We start from the raw sequence: 15,559 nt of genomic DNA, 5'->3' as shown, positions 1-15,559 counted from the left end.
TAAAAAATTAGAAAGCCTAGGAAAAAATAATTTTGTGAAAAAATTATTTAAATGAAATGATTAATTTACGATGCAAAATGGTTAAAATTGATGCTATGGTTTTTGGGATATTTCATTTCGAAGTTTGAAATCCGTCAAATTGACGGGTCCCGTAAATATAGTGTTAAGAACATTGGTCCGCTATCTTTATAAGTTTCCACTTTAACGAGATGAAACCAGCACGAAGAATTACGAAGAAAATTGAAAAGAAGCACGAAAAATGAAAGGATTCACGTTGAAAGATCCATGATCGTCGATTGAACGATAAAATTAGAATTCCCTTCGTGTCTTGCTTCTTCTGGTCCCGCTTACCTCAACCGTTGAAAAGATCACTTTGGCAGCCTTTTTCTCGAGCCGTTCGAGCATTCGCGTTTCCGCGAGCCTTCTTATACCTTGGGAGAGGGGCTGTTTACTCGGCCGCGAAGCCTAGCAGACAAAGCTATCGATTACTGGTCGACTACGTGTCGTTAAATATGACACACCGGGTTTGGCTCGAGCTTGATAAGCTGACAACTCCTTGTCAAAGGCGGTGACGGAGCGCGATGAGGGCTCCCTTTGAGTCTAGGATGCAGATACATGTATCTGTGTCCTGTGTATATCGGAGGAAAATACGGTGTTTAAGGTAGGTGCACATTGCACATGTGCAACGTCTTCATTGGGGTTCAGCGATTCTTTTGTGTTCATTATGTTCTGTTCTGTTCACTGTAATATCAAATTTTAGGTCACAATGCGGAATTTCAAATTACAATTGTATACCTTCTAGATATAAATTTTGTTTTTTGGTTTCTTGAATTGGATGATTTTTGTATTTGTAATGTTAGGATGCCCTTAGACGATCAATAATATTGTCAATATAATATCGTCAACAATATTCTCACCGAAAATGCGGTTTGTTAATAAATATTGGCAATCTTCTATTGACAATACATATTGATTCTTTTAGTTCAGAACATTCAAATATTGGCAAATATCATTATATATATATATATCACTTTTATATTTGTTATATATATATTCATGTATAACATAAAGATTGATAGTCTGAGCGCATTCTTAGAATTCTAATCTTGAAGTTTTACATTATTATCATATATCGGATTTGAAATTTATATTTAACGGTAGTTAATATTTTACGTTTAATATTTAATACTTTCGAATTTTGCTATCTCGAGCTCTGTATTCATTATTTATAAGTCATTCGTTATTTAGTATTTATTTTCGAAATGTGTTTCTCTGAGTTCGATGAAGTATTCCTGTATCTTCACGGAGTGATCTGTGGATTTTATTGTGTTATTCCATCAAGTAATACAGTAATTAAAGATGGGCAATTTTATCGTGATTTTAATCTGGTTTGCTAATTTTCTATTTAGTTTGCTGGTATGCTAGTTTTCTATTTAGTTTGCTGGTTTGCTATTTAGAATTAACATTATAATATGACGGGACTTTACATACCGAAGTAAAAGTAATATTTACAAATGCAAATTAATCAACGGATTATTGATCAATGTGCGAAATTCAAGATCACGTAAAATGATTCTCTCTTTTGTCACACGTTGCTATTATATAAATACGGGTTGCAATAATGTGGAGCGTATTGTACAATCTAAAATAATAAATAAATTTGCATTTGAAAGCTAATTTAATTCCAATTTCCTTTTTCAAATTTATGTTCATTCCAAATGAAATAAATCAAGCAGAAGCTTACCTAGTTAATCCTCTGACAGTGTAATAAAATGAAGAAAAATTAAGAAAGAAATCTATCAAACAATCATATTTCTATCGCTATGATTTCTGATAATTATGACATCAATTAGGATTTTTCTGGAAAATGAATATTAGTAATTGCCTCAGTTTCTTTTCTATTACACTGTGAGAGAACTAAAACTATTATATTTTTCATATTTCTCATATTATTATTTATTCATTTGTCTCCATTTCCTTTACCAAGATAAATTGGCAATTTTATAAAGAATAAAGTCTTTCCCACTTTACAAACTCATTAATTAATAAATAAACATAAGATTAGTGATTTCAAAAGCTAACTTATATAATCACAAAGATGTATAATCCACGTCTCAAAGATTAAACAAAAAACACAATCAGTAGAAATGTCAACCTATCGAAAGTTCCCTTAACTCCGCCTCAATCAAACGCAGATTGCAATATAAGGATTGGTTAAAAATTGTGGTTTCTGAGAATCACCGCGACGAACTTTGGCTCGCGTATTATGTACACGTGCAGCTGTGACCTGATTTATAAACTTTTTATGATCACATTTGTTTCATGCACGGAAACAGATTTTCGTTTCTTTCCATACTTTTATTCCATTTGTTGTTACGCTTGTTGTCCAAGCGCGTAGCAGAAACATGTGTTAGATATTTTCAGCAGTGTTGAAACCAGCCTGAAACAAGCTTTGGGCCGTTTCGATATCACTAATATTCTCGTAATATAGCCGAACATAACTTTCAGATCGGAAGTTCGACAAAGTTAACGGTAGAACGATCTACCGTGAACTTCACATCGTTTCACCCGAGTTATCCGACTGTCTCAGGTTTCCGTCAACCTACTTCCGTTGAGTTCTCACAAACTGTCCTTTATTCTACCTTGTACTGGTTGTTCTTTGGATGATTTTACCACAATGATATATTCTTCTCTTGATTAGTCGCTTTGCAATTGCTGGATTTGTGTCTAACTGAGGAAATCACATGTGTTTTGTGTGTGTCACATGTGCCGTTCTTGCATAAAGTGTAAGAAGAGAAATGTGTCAGAAATAGATGCATATTTTTACAACTGAGTCGTTGAGAAGCCATAATTCATTCCATAAATTAAAATGGAGATTTTAATTACAAACATCGTTCTTCGTAATTCTTTTTAGAATTGATGATTACTTGTTGCTATTTTTTGTATAAGAAATTTATGAAAACAAGATTTCTTCTTTGAGATATTGAATATTAATTATGTCTCCGCATAACACAAAATTAATAATTCTATGAAGAATGAAACTCATCAATTTGGACTTTGGCAGGATTTATAATTGTAATTTAGTTTCTGAATATAATGTCAATCTTTTTAGTCACCAATAAAATGTATAATATAATATATAAAACTTTATTTTTCGTAAATCTTCCAATTTCACAATTTAGGTACATGATTAATAAAATTCATAATTTAGACAGATGTTAAATTAACAAAGGGCAAATGACTTGTTTTCTTCTCTATTTCATTTTTTGGAAAAAGATGGTACAAATATTAGTAAGTTCCAAAATGAAGTAAATTTGAAAAAACATATGTGCTTGCTAATTACATTTTTCTTTATATTCCACGAAACCTTATATAATTTTTTGCTTTCCACGAAATCTCAATTTTACATTCTACTTCGCTGATCCTCTTTATCCTCACAGAACAAAATTGTTATCGTCCTCGGGACAAAATCTCTTAGCTAAATTCTCAAGAATTTTCATGCTCTAAATATTAAGTCCAGGGAAAAAACATATTCGACGGTCTGCATAACCATTCGTCTTATAGATTTCTCGAAAGTCACTGGAAAATAAAGAAGGAAAACGTGTTCCTCCTGTAGGGGAAACACGAGTAGAATCGAGTTTGCGTTACACTGCCGTGTATATAGAAGGATACACGAGGTCTTCACGGGGCTCGCGATTGAAAATCCTCGACCACTACGGAAACGATTTTTCTCTGTTTCTTTACGACCCTATTCTTAGGGTGAACAATTTACCAGAGTTTTATCACTTCCTTTATTTTCCTTAATATCTCTTTCGTTCGGTCATTTTCTAACAATAAAGGAATATGGAAAGAATAAAAGATTTTCATTTATAGTTATACGACTTTGCAATAATTATCGTAGTTGAATTTTGTTAGTACGCTGAGAGAAGTAATTTTCCGAATCTCTGGGTCTTTATTTAGTATTTCTTAATCGTTCCTCTTTTAATGGTTTTTCTAAAACGAAGGAATATTAAACAAAAATTTCTTATAATCAAACATCGCTACTTTCTCAATAAATTTATGAAATAGAGTATCTATCAAGGTTTTATCTCGTGACTATACATTTTCATGGATGCTATAGAATCTGCTGGGGCGTTGAAACATTTAACGAATGACTGTATAGAGATAAATTGTGGGAAGAATCAGAGTATACATAGCATGAAGACGTTAGCAGAGGCAATTTGCAAAAAGATGTACGCTCTAGATATAAATTATTACTGTAGATATCGAGATTTTTTTCTAATTAAATAAGTAAGTTAATTATTTAATATATAATTAGGTAATTTTGGAAGAGGAAGTTCTACAGGAACTATCTTTTTTTCTCAATTACTTTTACGAAGTTAAAGTATTACACAACTACGTTTCCCTCGAGTTGTAAGAGAGCAATGAAATAATTCTCTTTGTCTCTACATGTTTACAAAAAAAATCATGTAAAATTACAATCTCCTCATTTTCTTATTTCTGTCTAGTTTCTCCTTATAGTTATTACTGTTATGGTCAAGATTTGTTTCGCAGTGATCAAGTAGCTATCGAATAACGTTATGTAGTCGCAGTTGTACGACTGATAAGGAGAGTATCGGTCATTTTTGACGACCAACCTTATTACTTCCTTCCAAAGAGTCGGTGGTTGAATGCAGCTTTCTCTATTTAAAGTTTCCCGCGAGTGATGCAATATCTTATCGAATGAAGCGTGTGCACAGTTAAAACGATTGCGACCGCACGTGCAATTTCCGTGCTTTCTTCACCCTATTTTTATAGACCTCGCGGATGGTTTCGCGACACGTGTTCGCCCTCCTTACGACACGCAAGCTGGAACAAACACGCGTGGAACGCTCGAGTAACGGAGAAAAATTGACGTCGTCTCGGTGATCCCTTTGGCCATCGTCTTGGACGTAAATTACATTCATTGAAATAGAGGTTTGGTCGTGTGTATTTGGCGAGCACGTGTAATGTTACCTGCCTTTTTTTCGAACTTTAGCATGAAACGAGTTGCCATTCGTTCGTGAATTAAGTTTGTTAATTACACTTCACATCTTGTAAAATTCTTTTTGCTGTTTAAAATTGATACTGCCGTTGATTTATACATTAATAACACTAGCGTTTTTAGGACTCTTTATAGAATTTTGTCGTGCAATTTTTGACTAATTTGATGGTAAATTAAATTAGGTAAATTGGTAAATTATATATTATACTTTATAAAAATGTCTTTTGCACGAACGAAAATTTGAAATTAAATATGGTGTTAATCAAATATTAGTGGTTTTGGGATATTTATTTTCACTACCCTCCTAAATATTTCAGAAATATTGATTATGATAATATTATAAATATAATTATAAGGTATTATTACTATGCCTTTGGATTTATTATTTATTTTTAGGAATCTTATTTCCCTCCGACTGCAGGTTGTGTTCCTTTCTTTACATTATTGCAGTACAGTGCTTACTTGTAGAAACTAAAAATAAATGACATAATGATCAAGAAATTGCAGACAGACGTGTCATATTTCCGTCCCGTAATATTCATTTGGTGTTATTTGGACATCTTTTTACTAAGCACATAATAGAAGAGTTTCAGAACTTTTAATTTAAAAAGTGATAAAAATACTTTGGTTAACAAAACTAAAATGGTAAAGATAGAATTATATTTAAGAAGAATATTCAAAAATAATATAATTAATATAATTAAAACAATATAAAATAATACGTAAAAAAGTACAAACTATTTTTCTAAAAAATTTCTTTTAGATTAATAATACTTATGATAATGAGCCATACTCATATTCCTTCTCTTATATCCCTTAGAATGCTCATTCTTCACTACTACAAAACTACTTTAATTTTGTATTAATTACTCAAAAATTCATCGTATATAAAAGATGCGTTCGTTTAATATTTCCTTATCCATAATTATTATTCTAATATCTTTCACATGTCTTGGTCAAGAAATTTATGACCATTTGCGAGTAATTCAAGTACGTGTAAGGTTTTCGACGGAATATTTTGCACAACACAGATTACTATTTATTGAGGAAACGACTCATTCAACCCTAGTTTTCGTTTATTAATGAGTTTGTTCAACTCTATTCGCTTATCGGGTGGAATTGATCATTCTTATAGTGGTACGTGTTTCGAATGCGTTTTCATGGTTGAAGCTGAGTAAACACCATCCATACAGTTGGAGAATAGAACTTGCGTATACGTGCTTAATTATGTTAGTAGATTTTAATGGAGTTATTAAAAATGGACGAATAAAACTCGAATAAAATATATATACGCACTATTGTATAATAGTGTACGTGAAATGTGTAACATTTAAAATATGGAATTTACTGCGATAATATACTGTAACAATTTGTTGCTGTATTAAAGCAATATACATTTCAGAAAATTTTTCACACGAAATTATACTTAACTTTATTTGAATCCTCTTACATGAGTAACTTACGGTGCTTATATATTTGCACAAAAGCAACTAATTTATGGTAATAAATTTGAAAGATGAATTCCAGCTATTAATCTCGAACTTTTTCCTGAATTTCAATGTTATAGACATAAGGTGCTAGGAAGGTAACGTTGCTGTACTTTGTGCAGCTAAAGATCCAAATATTTTTTATACTTTACTCATTAACTATATTTTAACAAACAGAGATTGTCTTCTATATTTTATGTGCAAAATATATGCGAATTTACAAACCCTAATCTCAAAAAGAAAAATTATTTCACTTCAATACTGTTACAAATCTTACTAGTCAACGTATGATCTTTAAAACAAAGTCAAATGAATCATTCGTACTTTTTTATCTCTAATCCTCTGTGTATACATATATATATATATATATATGGAAACTTACTTTCGATACCGATATATAACATATTTTGAGAGGATATGGTTCGTGAAATAAAGAAGAGTCGACCGATAAACAAATTTTATTTCTGACTCAACTACCATTTACCCAGAGATACGATGAATATTAGCGTCTGAAACACATTTCCATCGCTTAAATACTATTTTCTCTCGACATGTAGCAACACGTCGACGGCGTAATACCATTTAAAATGCATTTTCCCGTAAAGATATGTAAGTGGTAGGTGGCACGCTATAAGACAGAGACGAGCGGAAGATAAAATTTAATGTTACGATAAAGAGAAGGCGGGTACAGTGGTATTGTCGTGCATGCATCTAATCGCCAAGCCACCTTCGACCTAGATTAACAATCCATTATGCACATTTCCTCTTTCTGACAGTTTCTCCGCGGCAACTAACTCGCTTGACAAATTGCAGCGCGCGCGAACTCTCAACGAGATTCATTTCGAATAGCTTTTATCCCTTGTGATTGAACGAGAGTTCGACGATTTAACAGGGAGATTACGCGCACTACCTACTACTTTTACCAACCAGAGCAGATAAGATTCAACGAATTTGAATTCTCAATGGATTTTCTCCCTTTAACTCGAGGTAAGTTCGTTTCGCCTTGTTTTAGAGAATCCGAGCGTTTTTAAACAATAAATTATGACAGATCCTAGAAGTACTCCGCGAAAATTAAATTTAGGCGTGGAGTGAAGTTGGAGCAAGTAGGTTTACGTAGCTTTTGTACGTTCAGTAAAATTGAAGGTGTTTATTTATTAGTTGGTTTATTAGGAAGTTAAATATTCAGAAAATTTATTCGTGAACTTTTTAGGTAATTGAGTGATTCTGCTAATTTTTTAGAAAATCGATATTAAATAAAAAATTTGAACTAGAAAATTGTTAATTTCTTGTTGTTTTCTCTTTCATGTGGGTGATCGAAGTTTTAAATTTGGAATGTCTAGAATAAAATATTGCCTGCGTGTATTGCTTATTACTAAGAAGCTGATAAAAACAGCCTTACTTGCCAAATAATATATTATTGTTCGGTGGAATTATACTGATAAATAACTCATTTTTATACTTAACTTTCTGGATTTTTAAATATATTGCTCTTCTAACAAACCGACCGTATAATTTATATTTAGTAAGTAACCTTTTGTTCGAAGAAGTGAAACTGAAGTTGGAGTTTGAACTAAACTTCGTCACAAGTACAATTTGCTTTTATTGAATCGGTACTACATGTAATCCGTGCCATAGTACGAAGTTACAGCACAAAGGATTAAAATTATCGTAGGAGTAAAACGCGCAGGAAATTGTAAACACAGAGATTGCGTAGTCAATGATTCTCTTTAACTCAAAGTTATTTGAAGAAGAAGAAGAAAAAAGAATTAATATTGGCATAAAGTTACCAATACCAATGATATTATATTGATTCCATAGTTCCGCAAAAAATTTGCAAACATTACGGTAGCATTTATTTAAAACACAACGGAACACTATAAAATCAACGAAGAAGATAATTTCGGAAAAATCTTGGTAGTGTCAAAATCGATCTATGATATTCGGGGCGATTTATTAGATCCTCGATTCTAAGCTTGTAGAGTTGACAGATGCGCATAAATATTAACGGACGTCCAAGGGGATAGAAACGACGAATTGCACGGTGACGTAATATAGAGGGGGATTTCGAGGGTCAGACTGAAGGGAGGACTTTCGTTGAATATTTTAACTGTCTTCCGTAGGATCGCTTAATTAGTAAACACGATAGACTGAGGAAAAGGGGAATAAGGTACGATCGATGTAGAGATACATCGAGTACGTTAAAATCCTATCGACTAGAATAACAAGAGAAAAGAAGTCGAAAGAAAGTGCTAGAATATACTCTGAAACTGGAGATTTTCGACGAATATCTCCTAAGAATGGATCTTCGGCTCGACACTATTCCAATATGCATTTGTCAGAAGGATGTCGATAAAATTGCATAGAAGTCACCAATTTACGGAAGAAACATTAAATTATTGAATTCTATTTCGTTGAACGCTACACGTTAGAAAACGTAAGAAAAAAACGTGGTTTCATTCAACGCCTTCTGCGCGAAATTTCTTCCATTTCGATGAAAAATTTGTCGCCAGTTTTTTCGACGCCAGAAAACGTCGAGAACCTAAGCTTGAATTTATCAGAGCGAGAAGGGAGGGAGGGAGAGAGAGAGACAGAGGGAGAGAGAGAAATTAAGAGAAAAAGAATGAATAGGCATACAACATGGAGGAAGAAAATTGAGTGGAGAATGAGAAGTCGTGGTTGCTCGAGGTACAGTGGTGAACAGTGTTGGATATTGGATCACTGAAAAAGTTGAGCAACTTTCAAACAAAATTGAGAATATTTTAATAAGACTGTCTTCATTTTGATCTTCTGAGAGTTTTCAACTTCAAGCATTCATATCTTACTTAATTAATCGGTACGCCCCTTGTCTTAGATTAAATAATAGTAAAATGGCGGAAGATAGAAAGTTTGACGAGAATTTTAACAATGTGCTTCGAGTCTAGTTCGTCCTGCACCCTTCATTTTCTCTATGATATTCTCTTTGTTTTTTATTAATACTGTGAGCGACCACGTGAACGAGAATCGATCGTGTTGCTTCCGCTAATTTAAACAGCAATTAGACGAATGCGCGAATTGATTGGAGTTCTTCTTCCCTTAAGTTTCTTCCCGTAATTGGGTGAGTCGCGATCGATATAGTTTTTTTTTCGTTTGACAGCCTTGTCAATAATTACACGAACGTGTATCAGCAGGAACGATTTCCGTTGATTTCATTGTCGTATCGTTACACAAACGCGTCGCGATTATTGCAAACCACGTTTGGGTAATTCCCGTACATAATTACACGAAACGCTCTGATGTAATAGAACGTCACGATAATTGATAGCGTTAAACGTCGCATTAGATTTAAGATACCGTAAACATACAATAGGGAGATTTATTGAATTCGAGTTCATCCACGACTACAAATGTTAATACGTGTAACGATATATTGATGACAAGGTGTTTTAATATGGATCGAAAGAATTGTCGTAAATGTCGTGGAATTTATAGTTAAAAATGCTGCACAAGATAATTGTACGCCGTTGTGCACTTGTCTACGCTTGTTTTAAAGTGTTATATGCACAATATTAAGATTGGCAATATATAATCTTATTAACAATCTAAGTAACGATATATTAGTTGACAAAGTGTTCTAACGTATCTTTATACTATTGTCATAAATGTTACACAAAATAGTTAATTTCATATCAAACCATACTACACTTATTTCAAGATTCTGAATCAGTTACACGTACAAAGAAATTAATCTTGAAATTGACGCGAGAAATGTAATAGTCACTTACGGACTATTACATTTAATTGTGTCGGGTAATTGCTTATTTATTCTGACCAAGATAAATTTCTAATTTTATCTTCACGAACACGAACACTTGTAAAACTTGTACCCCACTATTTACAAAAGAAGCCCTAACATTTGTTATCCGTTCTCTTTACTCTGTCATTACATCCACCTCACAATTACCTTCTATTATTTCCTCATAGAAATATTACCTGTTTGATACACCACTTGATCAGATCCAAAAATAACTAATCTTTCTATTTGAAACTCCTCGTTAAATGACGAATAATATGTCCTTAAAAAAGAGAGAGATAGAAAACACTTTTAAAACTCACCATTGGTCGAGGGCCGCAATACGGACGTTCACGGTCGCTCGTTGTTCGAAGTTCAAGGAACGTCCGCGATAGTTTGTGGCAACGAACGTAAGAGGAAAAGTCGTTTACCAATCACTTACACAACTTTCGTGATCGCAGTTCTCACCCCGAGTGTTGTTGTTTATGTTGAGGTTACACAGTCGAGCGATGGGATTCGACACACATAGGGGACCGTTGTTCCGCGGTTGGACGAAACGCGTACGATGGAGTGCGTCGCGACGCCGCGTGCCGACTGAAGCCGTCGTTTTTCCTTCTGGGACCACAGAATCGCCAGGAGGGGGTCGGGTGCGTCTACCGGCGCTGGACGCCAACCACCCCACCCCCCACCTCCGTGTTTTCCGTCCCCTTTATTCGAGCTAGGCGCAGTCTACCCCTACTATGCTACCCCTACTGGCGTGAATTCAGATCCACGTGGTGCGCAATCGTCGACTGGTCGACGCTCGTAACTCATCGAAACGTACTGTTTTACTTTTCTCTTTCAGCAGAGGATTCTACTTTCCTTAGTTAAGAAATAGTATCGTTGGATTATAGATAGCTATAACACAGTAGAACCTCTGTTATCCGAATTAATTGGGGATCAACGGTGTTCGGATAAGAAAATTTTCGGATAATAGGAAAAGATCCTGATGTGCATCTTCATGTATGAATTTCAGAAAAAAAACATAAATATTAATAACAATACAAGTAATGGAATTAAATATGATTCGATTAAAGATTTATGAGTGACAAATCTCTTCAGCTGCTAAATCACACAACTTTTTCAGCAGATTCAATTCGCTACAGTTACAAAACTTTTTTTCCTCTTACCGTCTTAACTCTATTTTAAAAGCTTCAAATACTTCAAAATGTCGAGAAATATCATTACTGTTATTATATCCATGTCTCAATTTATTATTCGAAGCACTGATAACATTAGTATCATGGTCGATTGAAGGAGATTTATCACATTGAAACCACCATTCTACCACGTCGGTATTATCACAGTCATCGAATCCTGGTATTGTATTCAATGCAGAAAGAGCCTCTTCTACATCGTAATATTAACTTCTATTTCTTCCTGTATGGTGTCTCCAATGTATTTCGCTAGCTTTTTTCGCGCTTTTTTTAGTGTTGCACATTTAAAGCCCACTGAAGCATATACCACCACATAACAAGAATTATGTTTGAATTTAATCGGTGATAAAGCTATTTCCTCTTTTCGCTAGTATTATCGTTGATCGTTAATGCGAAACGTATTCGGATAATAGAGAGTTCGAATAATAGAGATTCGTATAATCAAGGTTTTACCGTGTTAATTTATGTCAGATTATTAAAATTTAGGGTATTTACTTTGATTTTGTATTTTGTATCTTGCGTTCTTCGTGATAGGGATCAGTAGTAAAATTAAATTACTAATTCCAAAATTATGATTCCCGATTACTTTCATTGAAATTAAGTGTTAAATTGTCTGATTTAGCATTTTTGTCATTTTTCATAGGTTTATATTGAAATATCTGAAGTTCTCCGTATTTGTTACTTACCGTTCAGAGGCCATGCTAATCAATAAAATAATATAAATCTAAATTCATAGAGAACTAACAATTACAGAATTATTTTTTAAAATTTATCTCGGAATTTACAAATATTTATACTGTTTCCTTGCAATATATAAAATGGTAATAAGACTTTTGTTTAAGATGTTGAGATATTGTTTTTCTTTTTGATTATATTATATTAAAATGAACCCTTTTAAAATTTATCCTAAAATATATCTATTGAATAACGCCAAAACCAGAAAATCAATAAAATTGTATTTATCAGATTTTTCCATTTAGCTTTCATATATAATATTTCAAATATTTCAAACTGAATGTAGAAAAACAAGACAAAGGTAAAAGAAAATAAAACTTTTAGTATTTTGTGATGTCACAAAGATTTAGATCGGATATTTTAATCAAAGACGACAGTATTACATGAATGTTTACACAGAGGATATTGACTCTGGGTGGGGCTTATGTTTGTTATATATGAATGTGCGATAGCAATGAAAAGAAATAAAGTTTTTGGAGGAATATAGGTATGAATGTTAATGTGCTAAGAGGAGCGATCTTAAAGGTGAATAGAGACTTCAGGGTGAAAGTTTAATGAAATAGTCTTCGAAGAACTACCTATTGTGAGACGCTTTAAGGCAAAAGTAGAGGATTGTAATTTTTATGTTCATATATTATTACATATCGTTAGGATATACATATTATGTTTCGGAGGAACGTAAATTGTTTCGTAGATGAGGACAGTGGCGACGACGTATCCCTCCTTTTACGTTAATTCTTTAGGATCTCATTATTTCGTTTTACTACTCAGAACCTTGTTTAACATCAAACATTGCAAGAACGAACTAAATTAAAACATACAAGACACCCTTCAATGATGTCAAAAAATCCACTCGGAAAACAACCCTTTAATTCTATCCCTTTAATCCACAAATTCGAAACTCCACAATAACATAACACCAATCAACAAACAATTATACAAATATACAAGTTGCCTCTCAATGATATCAAGCGTGTCACCCAAAAAGCAACCCTGTAATTTTACGAATTTTCTTGATCAAACATATTCTAAACTGCGCATGATATAATATGAGTTAACAAACAAACAAAAGAGAAGAAAGATCCAAACTGAGATTAAAAAGCCAAACTGAAAGGCATAAGCCACCCTCAAACCTCCGAATCCACCCGAAAACCATGAAAAGAAAGAAGAAAGAAACATAACCTAAAGGAACTAAATTACGACACACAAGCCACCCTCGACGACGTAGAGCATGTTATTCCCTGCTACATCAGCTGCTTTTTGCGAAACCGCGGAACACCGTTTCAGACTTTCGTTACGGGGATAGGTTGAAAAGCTGTGGCTCTTGTCGCATTGTGCGCCGTCGAAGCGGGAAACGTTGCGCCCTTCGTCGACCATGCAGCCGACGACGATCGATCGGTGCACCGTAGTGTATGCGCAACGAGGATAACGCTTTGCCACGACATCGTCGAACGAACAAGGATGGTAGAATACGCGCCTCGAAGAGGGCGAGGAAACCAGTAAGCGGAATACCGCTCGTAAATATCGGTGCTGAGTTCACGGGCTGTGACGGAGGTCAAGTGCTTGGCCATGGCTGCAGTCATTGGACAGGCTGAGGGCCACTGGATCACCGTACTCCCTTGTTCACCAGGAAATCGTACACGCTCTTCCTGCAATTTCGTGAGTGCGTCGCTCCCCCAGATGTGTTATTTGTATGTACTACATGCGCGCTAATAAATTAGCGGAGAATTTTTAATCGAAGACATCGCGCGATCAACTTGCTGCGGTAGATTGTCGAGACTGGAATTGAGGGTCATAGGGAGAAAAATGCGATCGCTTTTCAGGGTTTATTCCGCAGCGGTTGTAAACGCCATGCATTGAACTTCGGCTAATGGATGGTTGGATTAGGGTTTCGGGTTTACTTTGATTTCGCTGTTTGTGTTCCGCGGATTTTATGAAATGGGAACTTTTATGCTGTTTTTGTGGTCTTTTCGGGTATGTTGATAAATATTAATACTGTTTTATTTTATTTTATTTGGTATCGTCTGCGGAAATGGTTGTATTGTATTTTGTATTGTATTTTAATAGTAAAACTATCAGAGTGGTTAAAAGGAACAATTTCTATGTTTTTGTGAAAATTTCATATATTTATAGCAACACATTTTTGCGAACTTGAATGATTTTTTTGTAAAGTACTGAAATTACCAGAATGGTTACGATGATCAATTCATACATTTTTGTTTAGTAGAAATTTTGTAGATTTGCAACACGGTTCATGTTTAAAGACTTTAATAGGTTTTTGGAAAGTATATAAATAAATACTTGCCTTTTTCTTTTCATTGATTCCTTTGATACGAATTGTAGACTATAGTGAATTATAGTACAGTCACTTTTTTTTAGTGTACACTATTGCCTTTATCTTATTCCAAGAAAATTAATTGGTTTGTATAATGATATAATTGCTTCTATATCATTATTCATCCACAAGACGTATTAATAGCTTTTGTTGTTAGGAAAATCTATGTTCGCCGTACAAATGTGTTGATTGAACTAAGTGCAACGGATCTTTAGAAAAAGTATTAGATTTACGACGTATCGTGTAGTCAGAAATTAAATAAAACGTGGAAAGAAAATTAGATTGGATCGAATGTACATCAGCACACCTTTACGATAATTAATTAAGCTTCGTATTCTCTTGGTAGATAAAAACAAAATGTTTGATACTCGAATATAATCAAAATTAACATAGGTATGTTTAAAATATGCATGTAGTTGAAATCTGAGAATATTTATTTTAATATGTCCATAATTATAATATGTATATCATTAGAACCTTGACAGAATTAACAAACATTTTTCCTCAAAGGAATTGATGATGATGTAATAAAGTAACCATTACAAAATTTTCAATTACACAGAAATATCATTTCATTGAATCATACCTCAAGTTACATACATACGATTGACGAGCTTCTATTTCGATTCTGAAGCGTTGCTTTAGAATATTCAACTAAAATCTTTAATCAAACATGAGATATTATTGCATAATAATATAACCCCTAATACAACTCCTATAACCCTTTGTAGTTGGTTGATACAGAAATTTTACATCGATGTACCTATTCTTCCGAAACCTTATTTTATTTTCTTATCACTGTGGTAGTATAATTTATCTATATATTGCAATTATTGCTGTTTAGTTTTTAAATCAAAGTGAAAATTATAATCAATTACAATTCTCCCAAAAATTGTTCTAAATACAAAATAAATATTCACCACGGTACAAAAAAGAAACGGAATTACTCTCAAGAAACTTCACGGTTAGAAAAATTCAAGTAAACTCAGCGATCAAATTTCACACCCTATATGC

At 33.6% G+C, this 15,559-nt stretch overlaps 1 protein-coding gene across 3 annotated transcripts in view; it reads right to left on the bottom strand.

The window, feature by feature from the left end:
* LOC100647897 overlaps nucleotides 1–10,933 on the bottom strand; it is a 113,076-nt gene extending 102,143 nt beyond the window's left edge. For all 3 annotated transcript variants that reach the window (XM_048406271.1, XM_003395485.4, XM_020863081.2), the window contains exon 1: nucleotides 10,603–10,933. The gene's annotated coding sequence lies outside the window, so the exon portion shown is untranslated. The remainder of the gene's footprint in view (nucleotides 1–10,602) is intronic.
* Between the last annotated feature and the right edge of the window lie 4,626 nt (nucleotides 10,934–15,559).

This window comes from Bombus terrestris, chromosome 5 (genome assembly GCF_910591885.1).
Source record: "Bombus terrestris chromosome 5, iyBomTerr1.2, whole genome shotgun sequence".
Taxonomy (NCBI): domain Eukaryota; kingdom Metazoa; phylum Arthropoda; class Insecta; order Hymenoptera; family Apidae; genus Bombus; species Bombus terrestris.
Note: the sequence above shows the minus strand (reverse complement) of the source record. Positions and strands in the feature narration are given on the sequence as shown.